At 39.4% G+C, this 17961-nt stretch overlaps 1 long non-coding RNA gene across 3 annotated transcripts in view; it reads right to left on the bottom strand.

The window, feature by feature from the left end:
- LOC138987235 (uncharacterized) overlaps window positions 1-17961 on the bottom strand; it is a 123554-nt gene that overhangs the window by 17545 nt on the left and 88048 nt on the right. The window contains exon 7 of one of the 3 annotated variants that reach the window (XR_011463681.1): window positions 8669-14518. The exons of the other annotated variants lie outside the window; for them this stretch is intronic. This is a non-coding gene — a long non-coding RNA (uncharacterized lncRNA). Of the gene's footprint in view, window positions 1-8668; window positions 14519-17961 lie in introns of those variants that run through there. 3 annotated transcript variants of the gene reach the window in all.

The following is a 17961-nucleotide window of genomic DNA, read 5'->3' as shown; positions in this document are numbered from 1 at the left end:
CTTTGGGATTGGAATGAAAACTGACCTTTTACAGTCCTGTGGCCACTGCTGAGTTTACCAAATTTGCTGGCATATTGAGTGTCGTACTTTCACAGCATCATCTTTCAGGATTTGGGACAGCTCAACTGGAATTCTATCACCTCCACTAGCTTTGTTCCTAGTGATGCTTTCTAAGGCCCACTTGACTTCACATTCCAGGATGTCTGGCTCTAGGTGAGTGACCAACCATCGTGATTATCTGGGTCATGAAGATCTTTTTTGTACAGTTCTTCTGTGTGTTCTTGCCACCTCTTCTTAATAACTTCTGCTTCTATTAGGCCCATACCATTTCTGTCCTTTATCGAGCCCATCTTTGCATGAAATGTTCCCTTGGTATCTCTAATTTTCTTTAAGAGATCCCTAGTCTTTTCCATTCTGTTATTTTCCTCTATTTCCTTGCATTGATTGCTGAGGAAAGCTTTCTTCTCTCTCCTTGCTATTCTTTGGAACTCTGCATTCAAATGGGAGTGTCTTTCCTTTTCTCCTTTGCTTTTTACTTCTCTTGTTTTCTCAACTATTTGTAAGGCCTCCTCAGACAGCCATTTTCCTTTTTTTGCATTTCTTTTCCATGGGGATGGTCTTGATCCCTGTCTCTTGTACAATGTCATGAATCTCCATCTATAGTTCATCAGGTACTTTGTCTATCAGATCTAGTCCCTTAAATCTATTTCTCACTTGCACTGTATAATCATAAGGGATTTGATTTAGGTCATACCTGAATGGTCTAGAGGTTTTCCCTACTTTCTTCAATTTAAGTCTGAATTTGGCAATAAGGAGGTCATGATCTGAGCCACAGTCAGCTCCCGGTTTTGTTTTTGCTGACTGTATAGAGCTTCTCCATCTTTGGCTGCAAAGAGTATAATCAATCTGATTTCGGTGTTGACCATCTGGTGATGTCCATGTGTAGAGTCTTCTCTTGTGTTGTTGGAAGAGGGTGTTTGCTCTAATTTTCTTGAAGAGAAACAGTTTGAACCGTGAACTTCCAAATGTTCAAGCTGGTTTTAGAAAAGGCAGAGGAACCAGAGATCAAATTGCCAACATCTACTGGATCATCAAAAAAACAAAAGAGTTCCAGAAAAACATCTATTTCTGCTTTATTGATTCTGCCAAAGCCTTTGACTGTGTGGATCACAATAAACTGTGGAGAATTCTTCAAGAGATGGGAATACCAGACCACCTGACCTGTCTCTTGAGAAACCTGTGTGCAGGTCAGGAAGCAACAGTTAGCTTGGACATGGAACAACAGACTGGTTCCAAATAGGAAAGAGAGTATGTCAAGGCTCTATATTGTCACCCTGCTTATGACCAGTGCATTCTCTTGGCAAAACTCTATTAGCCTTTGCCCTGCTTCATTCTGTATTCCAAGGCCAAATTTGCCTGTTACTCCAGGTATTTCTTGATTTCCTACTTTTGCATTCCAGCCCCCTATAATTAAAAGGACATCTTTTTTGGGTGTTAGTTCTAAGAGGTCTTGTAGGTCTTCATAGAACCATTCAACTTCAGATTCTTCAGTGTTACTGGTTGAGGCATAGGCTTGGATCACCGTGATATTTAATGGTTTGCTTCGGAAATGAACAGAGATCATTCTGTTGTTTTTGAGATTTCATCCAAGTACTGCATTTCAGACTCTTTTGTTGACCATGAGAAATGGCTACTCCATTTCTTCTAAGGGATTCCTGCCCACCATTGTAGATACAATGGTCATCTGAGTTAAATTCACCCATTCCAGTCCATTTAGTCCACTGATTCCTAGAATTTCGACATTTACTCTTGCCATCTCCTGTTTGACCACTTCCAATTTGCCTTGATTCATGGACCTAACATTCCAGGTTCCTATGCAATATTGCTCTTTACAGCATCGGACCTTGCTTCTATCACCAGTCACATCCACAACTGGGTATTGTTCTTGCTTTGGCTCCATCCCTTCATTCTTTCTGGAGTTATTGCTCCACTGATCTCCTGTAGCATATTGGGCACCTACTGACCTGGGGAGTTCCTCTTTCAGTATCCTATCATTTTGCCTTTTCATACTGTTCATGGGGTTCTCAAGGCAAGAATACTGAAGTGGTTTATTCACATTAGAGCATATGATAGTATTTGATCTTAGATATAAACCCCAGGAGTGAAAATATTCTAATTGTGTGCCTTGAAGACACATGTGCTTAAAGGGCCTCAGTTGTTTTAAGGGAGAAAAAAAATGTTATCATAAACATACCTTATAAACATTTAAAAGCATTAAGAAATACGTAGGTCTTCTAAGTAATATTAGTAGAGCTGGCAAAAATGCATTTCTGAATACTTTTAAAAGGTCATCTCCTAGCCTAACATTTCCCAATCACTGTTGGGCAAATTCAGGCAGCTAAGTGACCAAAAGGCTATGGTTTCAGCCCTTAAGTCTAAAACTGCTGAGTTATTAGACAGTTTTGAAGAAACTTCTTTATTATATAGACATACATAAGACATATATAAGACACATATTTAATATATAGGTAGACATAATGGGGGAGTTTATTCAATCTCTGTGATATAACGTGTGCAGCGTCTGAGCTAATATTGCATGCAACTAAGGACAAGTAGCAATTTCCATGAAGTGACAGATAAGCGGTTTTAGGGGGGAAAAGTGCCAAGGATGATTCATTTGAAATCAACCTTGACGGTTTTCCTGCTGACGAGGCTGACAGGACGGAGGGCTAGACCCGAGGTTAAATCCTTCAGTTCTAGGAAACTGCTCTGTCTTTAGGGCTTGCTCCCCCAAGCTCTGCTAGTCCAACAAGACTTCCACAGTCAGACTAACCATACAGAACTTTTGACAGAAGGAGGAATTTTTCTTTAGTTCTACAAACCATGCAGTCAAATGAATGCTGATTTATTAATGCAGGTTGACCATCAAACACTAAATTCCACAATAATCCCTCAAAATTATGATTTACATCATTACTACTTTCTCTTTGACTAACCTTACTACTAGAACTACCAGTATGTGTAAAACTGATTGATTTGACCTCCTATATGAGAGTCCCTTGGACTGCAAGGAGATCCAGCCAGTCCATTCTGAAGGAGATCAGCCCTGGGATTTCTTTGGAAGGAATGATGCTAAAGCTGAAACTCCAGTACTTTGGCCACCTCATGCGAAGAGTTGACTCATTGGAAAAGACTGTGATGCTGGGAGGGATTGGGGGCAGGAGGAGAAGGAGACGCCAGAGGATGAGATGCCTGGATGGCATCACTGACTCGATGGACGTGAGTCTCAGTGAACTCCGGGAGTTGGTGATGGACAGGGAGGCCTGGCGTGCTGCGATTCATGGGGTCGCAAAGAGTCGGACACGACTGAGCTACTGATCTGATCTGATCTGATACCTTCTCAGACTCTGGCTGGAGACAAGAGCAGAAACATGGCCCAAGGGCAAAAGCAGGTAAGCAACTTAAGAGACATATGTACTTTATGAGTCATTGCTGCTGCTGCTGCTAAGTCGCTTCAGTCGTGTCCGACTCTGTGCGACCCCAGAGACGGCAGCCCACCAGGCTCCCCTGTCCCTGGGATTCTCCAGGCAAGAACACTGGGTGGGTTGCCATTTCCTTCTCCAATGCATGAAAGTGAAAAGTGAAAGTGAAGTCGCTCAGTCGTGTCCGACTCTTCACGACCCCATAGACTGCAGCCCATCAGGCTCCTCCGTCTGTGGGATTTTCCAGGCAAGAGTATCGGAGTGGGTTGCCATTGCCTTCTCCTTATGAGTCATTGGAAGTTGGCAATTTTGAACATTTTCATTACTGCTTTCACATAATACTAAACTCTTCTTAGCAACTGATATAGGCTGCTGTGTGCTATGAATAGCACAACCAGAGTTTCAATGAGCTTTTTTTTTCATGTTAAATTCACATTTATCAGCCTACTATAGATTCCCATCTTCATAATCATCACACTGAAAAATTACTAAACGTTTAATATCATATAATGCTAATGTAAGCACCATAAAAATAAATTAAGGACACTTGGGTCTTATTTCTGGGACCTTACAATTTTGAACAGAGGATGATGACAAACAAAGAAAAACATATAAGCTATACAAAAACAACTGCATGAATTAAATAGGTAAAACATTATATTGAGAATGAACAAGAAACAGCCTAGGGAGGTTTTTAGCTGATGAGTGAAGAGGCAATTATAGAAGCAACCCACAGGGAACTGATCCTTAAAAGGGCCTAATTATTTAATTAAGACACTCTTTCCTGGAGGGGGGCAAATCTAGAGATTTTTCAGACTTGGTAACTGCAAAATAACTAAAATTCTGGGGTGGGAGAAATATTTCAGAACTTTTCTTTCTATCTCCAAAACTTATAATAAATGGCATTAGAACTAAGATCCAGTAAATATTGTTAAAGTTTTGCCTTCAACCACATGTCACTAAGAGCCAGCAGGCTATTGATATTGAGAAAAGTGTCAGGATTATGTTCAAAAGTATGTTGAACTCAGGCTTATGACAGTGCCCCTTACTATAGAAAATGTTTTGTTTTGATATTTTTTAGGGGAATACAAGTAATGCTTTTTAATGAAAAAAAAAAAAAAACAACAACCTCTAAAGAGTGTATACATTATTACATGAATTATAGTGACATTATTTTACATTTTTGCAAAATAGAGGATAGTTGAATTCTCCTATCTCCTGCATTCAATCTAATGCAAATCTAGTTTCTTTTTCAAAAAAATTAATTAATTTTACTTTATAATATTGTATTGGTTTTGCCATACATTGACTTGAATCCACCATGAATATACATGTGTTCCCCATCCTGAACCCCCCTCCCACCTCCCTCCCCATACCATCCCTCTGGGTCATCCCAGTGCACCAGCCCTGAGCACCCTGTATCATGCATCAAACCTGGACTGGCGATTAGTTTCACATATGATATTTTACATGTTTCAATGCCATTCTCCCATATTATCCCACCCTCGCCCTCTCCTACAGAGTCCAAAAGACTATTCAATACCTCTGTGTCTCTTTTGCTGTCTCGCATACAGGGTTATCATTACCTTCTTTCTAAATTCCATATATATGCATTAGTATACAAATCTAGTTTCTTAAAATAACAATTGTGTATATTAAACATGATATTAAATAATATCATGTTTTGATGATACCTAAATGCAGTGAAATGATTACTACAATAAAGCTAATCAATGTATCCATCTCCTAACATATTTAGCAGTTTTTGTGTGTTTGGTGAAGGCACCTGAAGTTGACTCTCTCAGCAAATTTCCAGTATACAATATAGTGTTACTAACTAAAGTCATCATGCTACGTATTAGGATCTCAAGATACTATAGAAAATGAATACTACGTATTAGATATGTCAATGGACACAGCATCAGTAGGACAATTAAAGTCAATGAACTCTGAGAACAAATTATTATGAGGCCATATTTATATAAGCATGTCTTAATATGGAAAAGTTTAAGCATTTATTTTTATCTACTCTGTTTAGGGTAAACTGAATTAAGAAAAGAAAATGAGCCTAATTCTAAAATCTGTCTCTGGTAGATTACTGACACAGCTGAAACTCTCCCAAATCAGCCTCTTTACTTTGGAAAGTGAATTCTTTCAGCTAGAAAAAATAATGATTTGTTTTCTGCAAATTTCACATTTTAAAAGGGTGTCTTTGAGAAAGACATGTGAGAAAGATATCTAACTACAAAACAGTGGGGATTACCCCGGTGCCACTCTGGCTCTCTGGCAAGCAAATGTAGATCTGAGGTTCTAGCTGAACTCTCACTTCCACAAAGCGATGTCTATAGATATGTAACTTACCTTACCACAAAGCATAAGAAATGTGGTTTTCTGGAGATAAGGATGAAAATCCACTGGATTGAGAGCAGTCATCTTGCTTTAAAATGTGAGAAATAAAATGCACTTAAACAGAGGGGATCCTCATAGAAATGCCTTAGTTTGGAGATGCAGTTTTCAAACCACACACCAAAAAAATCTACAAAATTAAACACACTCCAAAATATCAAAAGATTCATGGAGAAGTGTCCTTACAGAATTCAGCTCTTATGAATCAATCAGGGGCTCAATAACACACTTACAGTGCAGAGTTAGAAACCTCCTGCGAAGCACTTCCCCTAAGCATTGAATGGGATTTTATTAGAGAGTACTGTGATATTTTTGTCTTTAACATTTCAACCAGGCTGTATATTTACTCATTCATTCAACCATCAAGTTCCTAATGGATATCAGCATTGTGGATTCAAAACAAATATGCTATGGCTCCTGCTGAACGTCTTGAATCTAATAGGAAGGAATAATCATGTAGAAAATCTCAATGGGGTTCAATTAATATAGGATGATATCAGGAAAAACACTATCTCTATTTGGGGGAGCTTCATCATAAGTATGGAGAAAGCAATGGCACCCCACTCCAGTACTCTTGCCTGGAGAATCCCATGGATGGAGGAGCCTGGTGGGCTGCAGTCCATGGGGTTGCTGAGAGTCGGACACGACTGAGTGACTTCACTTTCACTTTTCATTTTCATGCGTTGGAGAAGGAAATGACAACCCACTCCAGTGTTCTTGCCTGGAGAGTCCCAGAGACAGGGGAGCCTGGTGGGCTGCCGTCTATGGGGTCGTACAGAGTCAGACACGAATGAAGCTACTTAGCAGCAGCAGCATCATAAGTAACAAATAGAAGGTGGTCCAAGCAATGGAAATGGCATTTACAAAGGCATAGAGACAGAGAAAAAGCACTTTGGATGGCACACAACTCAAAATGAGTCTATGGGTGTAGAGAGTCAGGTGAAGGCTAGATGACCAATGAAGAAGAAATCTATGATTAGACATTAAATAGAAATTAAAAGATCTCTTTGGGGTGTGTGTGTGCCAAGTTCCTTCAGTCATGTCTGACTCTGTGCAACCCTATGGACTGTAGTCCACCAGGCTCCTCTGTCCATGGGATTCTCCAGGCAAGAATACTGGAGTGGGTTGCCATGCCGTCTTCCAGGGGATCTTCCCATCCCAGGAATTGAACCTGGGTCTCCTACAACTCCTGCATTGCAGGCAGATTCTTTACCACTGAACCACCAGGGAAGCCCCTCTTTGGGGTGGTATGCTATAATGTCTCTAGAACAATAGTTGGCCAGAGTAAGTTGTGGGAAAATTTACATCTTTGTCCATGGAAGAGATTGGGTCCTCTTCTCAGTGGTTGTATGAATGGGTCTTCTGGGTCCTCTTCTCAGTGGTTGTATGCTTGAATCCTGGGTCCTCTCCTCAGTGGTTGTATGCTTGAATATGGATTACCCACTGAGGGAAGTTGAAGGAGGAGGTATTACTCTCAGAGACGTTCTGGGCATTACTGAGAGAATACTTGAGAACCTGTTGCCATCATCTTTCAATCAAATGCATGCATGTGGGGCACTTCAAGCTCTCCTGGGAGTAACCAATGCAGATCCAAGAAAGGAGCAGTAGATGATAAGAGCTATCTATATCATCATGAGGATTACTAAAGAACTGACTAGGAAAGCAATTTAATACCATTAATAGTTCAAATTCCTTCATGTTCTTCAAATTGTGCCTGCATCAAATGTCAACTTCTGCTATAATTATTCTGCTAATCAAAAATCTTCTTTCAATATGAACAGTATTTTCCTTATTTCAATATAATCTTGTTTTCCCAAATAAAATGTTTTTGTTATTATTTTTAATGTTTCATTTATTTAATTTCTTGAAGTGGTAACATATTCACATACTTTGAGCATCAAAAGTATAAAATGATGTACACCCATGTCTCTTTTCCAACCCAATCTTCTATCTGCCAAATTCCTAACCCCCTAAAATAACTAACCAATATTATTAGTTTCTCATTTACTTCCCAGGATTTTATAAATGTATGTAGAAGCCAACACAAGTATAGATTATTTTCCCTTCTTTTTTTTACTTCAAGAGTACACTATTTTGGCACCTCTTTCTCCCCACTTAAAAATAAATCTTGGCAACTACATTAGTCAGTTCAGGTTCTCATACACTGGATGGCTTAAATAGCAGACATTTATTTTCTCACAGTTCTGGAGGCTGGAAATAATAGATCAGGATGCCTGTATGGTCAGGCTCTGTAGAGAACTCTTTTCCTGGTTTGCAGACAGCCGTCTTTTCCCTGTGTCCTCACATGGCAAAGAAAGCCAGCAAGCTCTCTGGTGTCTCTTATTATAAGACCATAAGGGTAGCAATCCCACCATGAGGGCACCACCTGCACAACCTCATCTAAACCTAATTACCTCCAAAAGGCCCTATAAGCAAATACCATCACACTAGGTGGTCAACATATGAACTTCGGGGAGACACAAATAATTCAGTCCACACAAAGACCTTTCCATATAAGACATAAGGAGCTTTCCTATTCTTTTTTTACAGCTCCACAGTATGCTGTTGGTACATCATACATCGTTAAGGTTGGAACTAGGAACAGTGAAGCTATCTTTAATCATTCTTAGCTAACAGCCATGGCAGAAATAAAGTTAGAGATTGATAGGTGATGGTTCTGATGAGGGTCCACACAGGCTGGAATAATTATATACTGATGATTGCTGGAAAAGTATCAAAACACAAGCAATATGTTTAATACACATTCATTAGTCCATCATTGGATCCTCAGAATCTCAGCTTTCTAAATCAAATATGTTACAAATGTTGTTCTAATAAGGTATTTATTTGAAGACACAAATTATAGTTTTTATTTTTTTATTGAAGGATAATTGCTTTACAGAATTTTGTTTTCTGTCAAACCTCAACATGAATCAGCCATATGTATACACATATCCCCTCCCTTTTGAACCTCCCTCCCATATCCTTCCCCATCCCACCCCTCTAGGTTGATACAGAGCCCCTGTTTGAGTTTCCTGAGCCATACAGCTAATTCCCGTTGGCTATCTATTTTACATAGGGTAATGTAAGTTTCCATGTTACTCTTTCCAAACATCTCACCCTCTCCTCCCCTCTCCCCATCTCCACAAGTCTATTCTCTATGTCTGTTTCTCCATTGCTGCCCAGTAAATAATTTCTTCAGTACCATTTTTCTATATATGCACTGCTGCTGCTGCTAAGTCGCTTCAGTCGTGTCCGACTCTGTGCGACCCCATAGACGGCAGCCCACCAGCTCCCCCGTCCCTGGGATTCTCCAGGCAAGAACACTGGAGTGGGTTGCCATTTCCTTCTCCAATGCATGAAAGTGGAAAGTGAAAGCAGGAAGTCACTTGGTCGTGTCCGACTCTCAGTGACCCCTTGGACTGCAGCCTACCAGGCTCCTCCGTCCATGGGATTTCCCAGGCAAGAGTACTGGAGTGGGGTGCCATTGCACTAGAATATGATATTTATCTCTATCTTTCTGACTTATTTCACTCTGTATAATAGGTTCTAAGTTCATCCACCTCATTAGGACTGACTCAAATGTGTTCCTTTTTATGACTGAGTAATATTCCATTGTGTATATATACCACAACTTCTTTATCCATTCATCTGCCGATAGACATCTAGGTTGCTTCCATGTTCTAGCTATTGTAAATAGTGGTGCAATGAACAGTGGGATACGTGTGTCTTTTTCAATTTTGGTTTCCTCAGGGTGTATGCCTAGGACTGGGATTGCTGGGTCATATGGTGGTTTTATTCCTAGTTTTTAAAGGAATATCCATACTGTCTTCCACAGTGGCTGTATCGATTCACATTCCCACCAACGGTGCAAGAGTGTTCCCTTTTTTCCACAGCCTCTCCAGCATTTATTGTTTGTAAACTTTTTGATGATGGCCATTCTGACTGGTGTGAGGTGATATCTCACTATGGTTTTGATTTGCATGTCTCTAATAATGAGCAGTGTTGAGCACCTTTTCATGTGTTTGCTAGCCATCTGTATGTCTTCTATGAAGAAATGTCTGTTTAGGTCTTTTTCCCACTTTTTGATTTGGTTGTTTGTTTTTCTGGCATTGAGTTGTATGAGTTCTTTATGTATTTTGGAAATTAATCCTTTGTCAGTTGTTTCATTTGCTATTATTTTCTCCCATTCTGAGGGTTGTCTTTTCACTTTGCTTATAGTTTCCTTTGCTGTGCAAAAGCTTTTAAGTTTAATCAGGTCCCACTTGTTTACTTTTGTTTTTATTTCCATTACTCTAGGAGGTGGGTCATAGAGGATCTTGCTTTGATTTATGTCATCAAGTGTTCTGCCTATTTTTTCTTCTAAGAGTTTTATAGTTTCTGGTCTTAACATTTAGGTCTTTAATCCATTTTGAGTTTATCTTTGTGTATGGTGTTAGGAAGTGTTCTAACTTCATTCTTTTACATGTAGCTGTCCAGTTTTCCCAGCACCATTTATTGAAGAGGCTGTCTTTGCCCCATTGTATATTCTTGCCTCCTTTGTTAAAAATAAGGTACCCATAGGTGCATCAGAGAAGGCAATGGCACCCCACTCCAGTACTCTTGCCTGGAAAATCCCATGGATGGAGGAGCCTGATAGGCTTCAGTCCACGGGGTCGCTGAGAGTCGGACACGACTGAGCGACTTCACTTTCACTTTTCACTTTCATGCACTGGAGAAGGAAATGGCAACCCACTCCATCGTTCTTGCCTGGAGAATCCCAGGGATGGGGGAACCTGGTGGGCTGCCAGACGTCTATGGGGTCGCACAGAGTCAGACACGACTGAAGCAACTTAGCAGCAGCAGCAGCATAGGTGCATGGGTTTATTTCTGGGCTTTCTATCTTGTCCCATTAGTCTATATTTCTGTTTTTGTGCCAGTGTCATACTATCTTGATGACTGTAGGTTTGTAGTGTAATGTGAATTCAGGAAGGATGATTCCTTGGCTCCATTTTTTATTTTTAAGATTACTTGGCTATTTGGGGTCTTTTGTGCTTCCATATGAATTTTGAAATTTTTTGTTCTAGTTCTGTGAAAAATGCCATTGGTAATTTGATAGGGATCGCATTCAATCTGTAGACTGCACTTGATAGTATAGTCATTTTCACAATATTGATTCTTCCTACCCAGGAACATGGAATATCTCTCCATCTGTTTATGTCATCTTTGATTTCTGTCATCAGTGTCTTATAATTTTCTGTGTGTAGTTATTTTGTCTCTTTAGGTAAGTTTATTCCTAGATATTTAATTCTTTTTGTTGCAATGGTGAATGGGATTGATTCCTTAATTTCTCTTTCTGATTTTTCATTGTTAGTATATAGAAATGCAAGTGATTTCTGTGTATTGATTTTGTATACTGCAACTTTGATAAATTCACTGATTAGCTCTAGTAATTTTCTGATACTACCTTTAGGGTTTTCTATGTACAGTATCATGTCATCTGCAAACAGTGAGAGCTTTACTTCTTTTCCAATCTGGATTCCTTTTATTTCTTTTTCTTCTCTGATTGCTGTAGCTAGAACTTCCAGAACTATGTTGAATAATAGTGGTGAAAGAGGACACCCTTGTCTTGTTCCTGATCTTAGGGGAATGCTTTCAGTTTTTCTCCATTGAGAATAATGTTTGCCATAGGCTTGTAATATATGGCCTTTACTATGTTGAGGTTTCCTAGTGTTAGATGGTAAAGCATCTGCCTGCAATATGGGAGACCTGGGTTTGGTCTCTCAGTCAGAAAGATCCCCTGGAGAAGGAAATGGCAACCCACTCCAGTACTCTTGCCTGGAAAATCTCATGGATAGAGGAGCCTGGTAGGTTACAGTCCATGGGGTCACAGAGAGTTGGACATGACTGAGCGACTTCACTTTTCACTTTATGTTGACATAGATTCCTTCTATGTCTATTTTTTGAAGAGTTTCAATCATAAATGGGTGCTGAACTTTATCAAAGGCTTTCACTACATCTGTTGAGATTATCATATGGTTTTTATCTTTCAATTTGTTAATATGGTGTATCACATTGATTGATTTGTGTATTTTGAAGAATCCTTGCATCTCTGGAATAAACCCAACTTGATCATGGTGTATGAGCTTTTTGATGTGTTGCTGAATTCTATTTGTTAAAATTTTGTTGAGGATTTTTGCATCTATGTTCATCAGTGATATTGGCCTGCAGTTTTCTTTTTTTGTGTGTTCTTTTTCTGGTTTCAGTATCAGGGTGATGGTGGCCTCATCGAATGAGTTTGGAAATGTTCCTTCCTCTGCAGTTTTTTGAAGAGTTTTAGAAGGATAGGCATTAGCTCTTCTCTAAATGTTTGACAGAATTCTCCTGTGAAGCCATCTGGTCCTGGGCTTTTGTTTTATGGGAGATTTTTGATCACAGCTTCAATTTCAGTGCTTGTAATTGGGTTGTTCATAATTTCTATTTCTTCTTGGTTCAATCTTGGAAGATTGAACTGTTCTAAGAATCTGTCCATTTCTTTCAGGTTATCCATTTTATTGCCATATAGCTGTTTATAATAGTCTCTTATAATCCTTTGTATTTCTGCATTATCTGTTGTAACCTCTCCTTTTTCATTTCTAATTTTGTTGATTTGATTCTTCTCTCTTTTTTTCTTGATGAGTCTGGCTAAAGGTTTGTCAATTTTGTTTATCTTCTCAAAGAACCAGCTTTTAGTTTTATTAATCTTTACTATTGTTTCTTTCATTTCTTTTTCATTTATTTCTGCTTGGATATTTATGATTTCTTTCCTTCTACCAATTTTTTTTTCTTCTTTTTTCAGTTGTTTTAGGTGTAAAGTTAGGTTGTCTATTCGATGTTTTTCTTGCTTCTTGAGGTAGGATTGTATTGCTATAAACTTCCCTCTTAGAACTGCTTTTGTGGCATCCCATAGGTTTTGAGTTGTCATGTTTTTGTTGTCATTTGTTTCTAAATTTTTTTGATTTCCCTTTTGATTTCTTCAGTAACCTGTTGGTTATTTAGAAATGTGTTGTTTAATCTCCGTGTGTTTGTGTTTCTTACAGTTTTTTGCTGTTGTTGTTTGTAATTGATATCTAGTCTCACAGCATTGTGGTTGGAGAAGATGTTTGATATGATTTCAATTTTCTTAAATTTACTGAGGTTTGATTTGTGACCCAAAATATGGTCTATTTTGGAGAATGTTCCATGTGCATTTGAGAAGAAGGTGTATTCTTCTGCATTTGGATGGAATGTCCTGAAGATATCAATGAGATCCATCTCATCTAATGTATCATTTAAGACTTGTGTTAAATGATACATTTAACTTATTAATTTAATTTATTAACTTATTAATAACTTATTAATTTCTGTTTTGATGCTCTGTCCATTGGTGTGAGTGAGGTTTTAAAGTCTCCTACTATTATTGTGTTACTGTCAATTTCTCCTTTTATGTCTGTTAGTGTTTGTCTTATGTATTGAGGTGCTCCTATGTTGGGTGCATAGATATTTACAATTGTTATGTCCTCCTCTTGGATCCTTGATCATTATGTAGTGTCCTTCCTTATCTCTTGTACTATTATTTATTTTAAGGTCTATGTTGTCTGATATGAAGATTGCTACTCCAGCTTTATTTTGCTTCCCATTTGCATAGAATGTATTTTTCCATCTTCTCACTTTCTGTCTACATGTGTCTTTAGGTCTGAAGTGGGTTTCTTGTAGACAGTATATATATGGGTCTTGTTTTTGTATCCATGCAGCCAGTCTGTGTCTTTTGGTTGGAGCATTTAATCTGTTTACATTTAAAGGAATTATATATGTTCCTATTGCCATTTTCTTAATTGTTTGGGGTTGATTTTGTCGATCTTTTTCTTCTCTTGTATTTTTTGACTATATAAGTCCCTTTAACATTTGTTATAAAGCTGGTTTGGTGGTACTGAATTCTCTTAACTTCTGTTTGTCTGAAAAGCTTTTTATTTCTGCATCAATTCTGAATGAGATCCTTGCTGGGTAAAGTAATCTTCATTATAGATTTTTCCCTTTCAGTACTTTAACTATATCCTGCCATTCCCTTCTGGCCTGCAAAATTTCTGCTGAAAGTTTTTTTACATTTTGTTTTCAAGGTTTATTTGATCATCTTTACTATCATTATTCTGAATTCTTTTTCAGGTAGTTTGCCTATTTCCTCTTCATTTATTTGGATTTCTGTGTTTCTCATTTGTTCTTTCATTTGTGTAGTATTTTTCCACCTTTTCATTATTTTTTTTAAACGTATTGTGTTTGAGGTCTCCTTTTCCTAGGCTTCAAGGTTGAATTCTTTCTTCCTTTTGGTTTCTGACCTCCTAAGTTTGGTCCAGTGGTTTGTGTAAGCTTAGTATAGGGTGAGATTTGTGCTGAGTTTTTTTGTTTGTTTGTTTCTTTTTCCTCAGATGAGGCATCCTACACAGGGTGCTACTGGTGATTGGGTGATGCCAGATCTTGTATTCAAGTGATTTTCTTTGTGTGAGTTCCCATTATTTGATACTCCCTAGGGTTAGTTCTCTGGTAGTCTACGGTCTTGGAGTCAGTGCTCCCACTCTGAAGGCTCAGGGCTTGATCGCTGGTCAGGAATGAAGATTCCACAAGTAGTTGTTATGGCACTAAGTGAGATTAAAACAAATACCCCCAAATGAGAAACCAACGAGGAACCCCAGACAAATGGCAGTTACAAAATCAGGCAAATGATAATTAAAATAATGGAATATATACATATACACCCATAAGCAAAGTCAAAACAGTCCAACAAAAATAGTAGATTGACCTGATGAACAAAGAAAATCATAAATTATATTTACCAGTTTAGAACGAAACTAACTAAAGCACAAACTAGAAAACAAAACTAAAGCAAAGTGCTAAGTGGGAAATAAAGCAATGAAAACAAAACTAACAAATACGTTGAGAGGAAAGGAAAGAAAGAAAAGAAAGAATAGATATGCAAAGCTAAATAGAGGTAGATGAAGAAGATTTATATACATTAAAGATTAACTTCAAGGGGAAAAGAACAGTAGGAAAGGCAAACAAAGGAATAAAAAATATAATAGGTTTATAAGATTAAAATTTAAAAAAGAGAAAAGAAGAGAAAAAGAAAAACTCCACAGAACTGCAAAAGCCCAACATAGAGGCAGAAGTTTATAACAATAATAAAAAATGTGACTGAAAAAAAAAGTTCAAAAGCTTAATTAGATTTCATAGTGCCAATAAAATCGACAACTACAACAGAGGGGGAAAAAAGGACCCCCCCCAAAAAATCCAAAACAATCTATAGAACAAGTCAAAACATAAGAATAATAAATGTTTTTCTTGAGTCACTGCTGTCCGAGCCCTTTTCCCTTGCTGGGAGTTACAGTCCACCTCACATCCCTAGGGTGCCCTCCAACACTGTGCTGATCTCTGAATCTACAGTGCGGCCTGTTCAAACTCTAATCTGGTCCTACGCTTGTGTGTTCTTGCCTCCAATGTCCACAGCTATCAGAACTAGTGCGTTTTCTTTTATGGGAGCTCTCAATCTCCGTTTATATATTCTATAGACATGGAGTCTGCCTAGTTGATCATGTGGATTTAATCTGCTGCTTGTACAGCTGATGGGAAGGTTTTGGGTCTTCTTCCTTAGCCACACTGCCCCTGGGTTTCAATTGTGATTCTATTTCCACCTCTGCATGTGGGTCATCCCCTGGGGTTTGCTCCTGATGCTGCCCTGGAGGACTTGGGTTTGCCCCTGTGAGGGTCAGGTGTGGAGGTGGTGCATCTGCTTGAGTCGCAGGGGTTCTGGCAGCACCAGGTACTCAGGGGAGTTGGTGGCTAGGGTGGCAGGAAATATAGTGCTCCAGAAAGGTATGGCAACCAGTATTGGCCATTACACTCCAGTATTCCTGTCTGGAGAACCCCTCTACCTAACAGAGAAGCCTGGCAGGCCACAGTCAATAGGATCGCAAAGAGTTGGACACGATCAAAGCAACCCTGCGTGTATAGATGCAAGACATTTTTTGCCTGTGGCAGCTCTGCCCCAGTGAGAGTTGAGTGTGAAGGTGGCACAGCTGCTTGGTTTGCAGGGACCCTGACGGCACCAAGTGTGCAGGGGCATGGACTGCCTCCACCGCAGGAGTTATGGCCCTATTGGAGTCTTTTTTTGAGCCTCTTGTAGCTGGTGATCAGAAGGCCTCTTTGGCCAGTCTTTCTCCATAACTCTGCCCATTCAGGCACTTAGAGGGCTCCCTTGCCTGGGGCCCTTCTCTGGTGCATCGGGCACATAGAGGGGCCCCCTGGCTGGGGTCCTATTCTGTAGTTCAGTGCATCAGGCCTTTGATGGGCCTGCCTCTCTATTGTTCAGCTGCTGATGCTGGTGTGTAGGAAGAGAGACACTATGGTGATGGCTCCACTCCTTATGTGTGACTCAGCAGTATCACCTTGCTTCCATGGCTGCCCAGCTTTCCTCCACAGGCATTTCCCGCCACAATCTCCTCCTTCACATCCCCTCTATCCATCTCTCCGCAGTCAACAGCAGCCCTTGCTCTGTGATTGCTCCCTAAACTCCAGCTCCCAGCTGATGTGCCTTCCAGGGGCACCTGAGTCCCTGTTCAGGGTATGTATGGCTGCAGCAAGGACTGTCTGATTCTCATTCCATTTAGGCTGCCACAGGTCAGCTGTTTCACTCTCAGCCTTAAATGCTTCTCCTCTGACTCAGACAATTGTCCTGATGTGGGGATCAGACCCCTGCTTCGGTTCCCCCACCTGCTGAGGGCAGGTCCAGTCCTACTAACACTCTTGTTTTTTCCCTCTAGTTCCTTCATCCTACCGAGTTTTGTGTGGCTCTGTATATTCTTTTCTGCTGGTCAGGTACTCCTGTCCGCTCTCAGCTGGTGTTCTGCATGCACTTCTGTGTCTGACGGTATATTCCTGATGTATCGTGGAGAGAGATGTACTCCACGTCCACCTACTCCTCCGCCATCTTGTTCTCCCTCCTCCCCCGAAGATGCAAATTACATTAGTAAAACATACAGCTATGAAATATTTTTTGCTATGTCATTGCTTACAAATAATAATCAGCAAACACCTGACTGTTGCTTATTAGACATGTTATATAGGCCATTCTTAGCACATTCATGTATATGGAGTTTAAGAGAAGGGTACTTGTGTAGAAGAAGATTTAGTGATCTTTAAAACTGAGTTCAAATAGTTATTCTTCTCAGAAATGGGAAAGAATCAAGAATGAGGAAGAGAGAAAAAGTATGGTCACAAAATACTTCTGGACAACCTCACCAAAACCAAAATAATAGAACTTGTGCTACTTTATCAGCCTGAGCTTTACTGCCTGAAGGAAGAGAAGGCAGAGGGGAGAGACAGAGTGAAAGTAGATGGATAGAACAATGTGTCCTTAAAATATAGCTTAAATCGGATTCGGGGATAACGGGGAGAGAGCAGCCAAAATCAAACCAAGCTCTAAGTCCAAATGACTGGGTAGAAATATAATACTGTTAGCTGAGATAGGGTAGAAGATAACTTAGGATGGGGTAAGAGTTTATTTTAGTATACATTATAGTTGGAGACTGGTGAGATACATAGGTTAAAATTATAAGCAGGCATCCAATAAAGAAGTTGAGGTGAAGAGAGATCTGGGAGCTTTTTTGAGAATTATTTATGAGAGAGAGGAGGCATAGGGAGAATGAGCAAGGACAGAATGATGGAGACCACTCACATTCAGAGACACAAGGACAAAGATGATCACTAAAATATGAGTGGTCATAAAAAAACAGATTAGTGGTTGCCTAAGGCTGGGAGGGATGCGTGATTGGACAGGGTGGCTAAGGAATGTAGAGTTTCTTTTCAGAGGTGATGAAAATGTTTTAAAATTGACTGTGGTGATTATTGCACAATTCAGTGTATATTGAATATAAAAAGCCATTGAATTGTACACTTTGGATGAGTGAATTGCATATCCATAAAGTTTTCAAAATTTTAAAAAATATATTATTGGTCAGAAAGAGATAAAGTAAACCAAGGCGGTGAGGTGGTAGAATCAAGAGGAGGGCAAAGTCAACTGTTCCAT

Source organism: Bos mutus, chromosome 3 (genome assembly GCF_027580195.1).
Source record: "Bos mutus isolate GX-2022 chromosome 3, NWIPB_WYAK_1.1, whole genome shotgun sequence".
Taxonomy (NCBI): domain Eukaryota; kingdom Metazoa; phylum Chordata; class Mammalia; order Artiodactyla; family Bovidae; genus Bos; species Bos mutus.
This window is presented reverse-complemented; position numbering and strand designations above follow the sequence as displayed.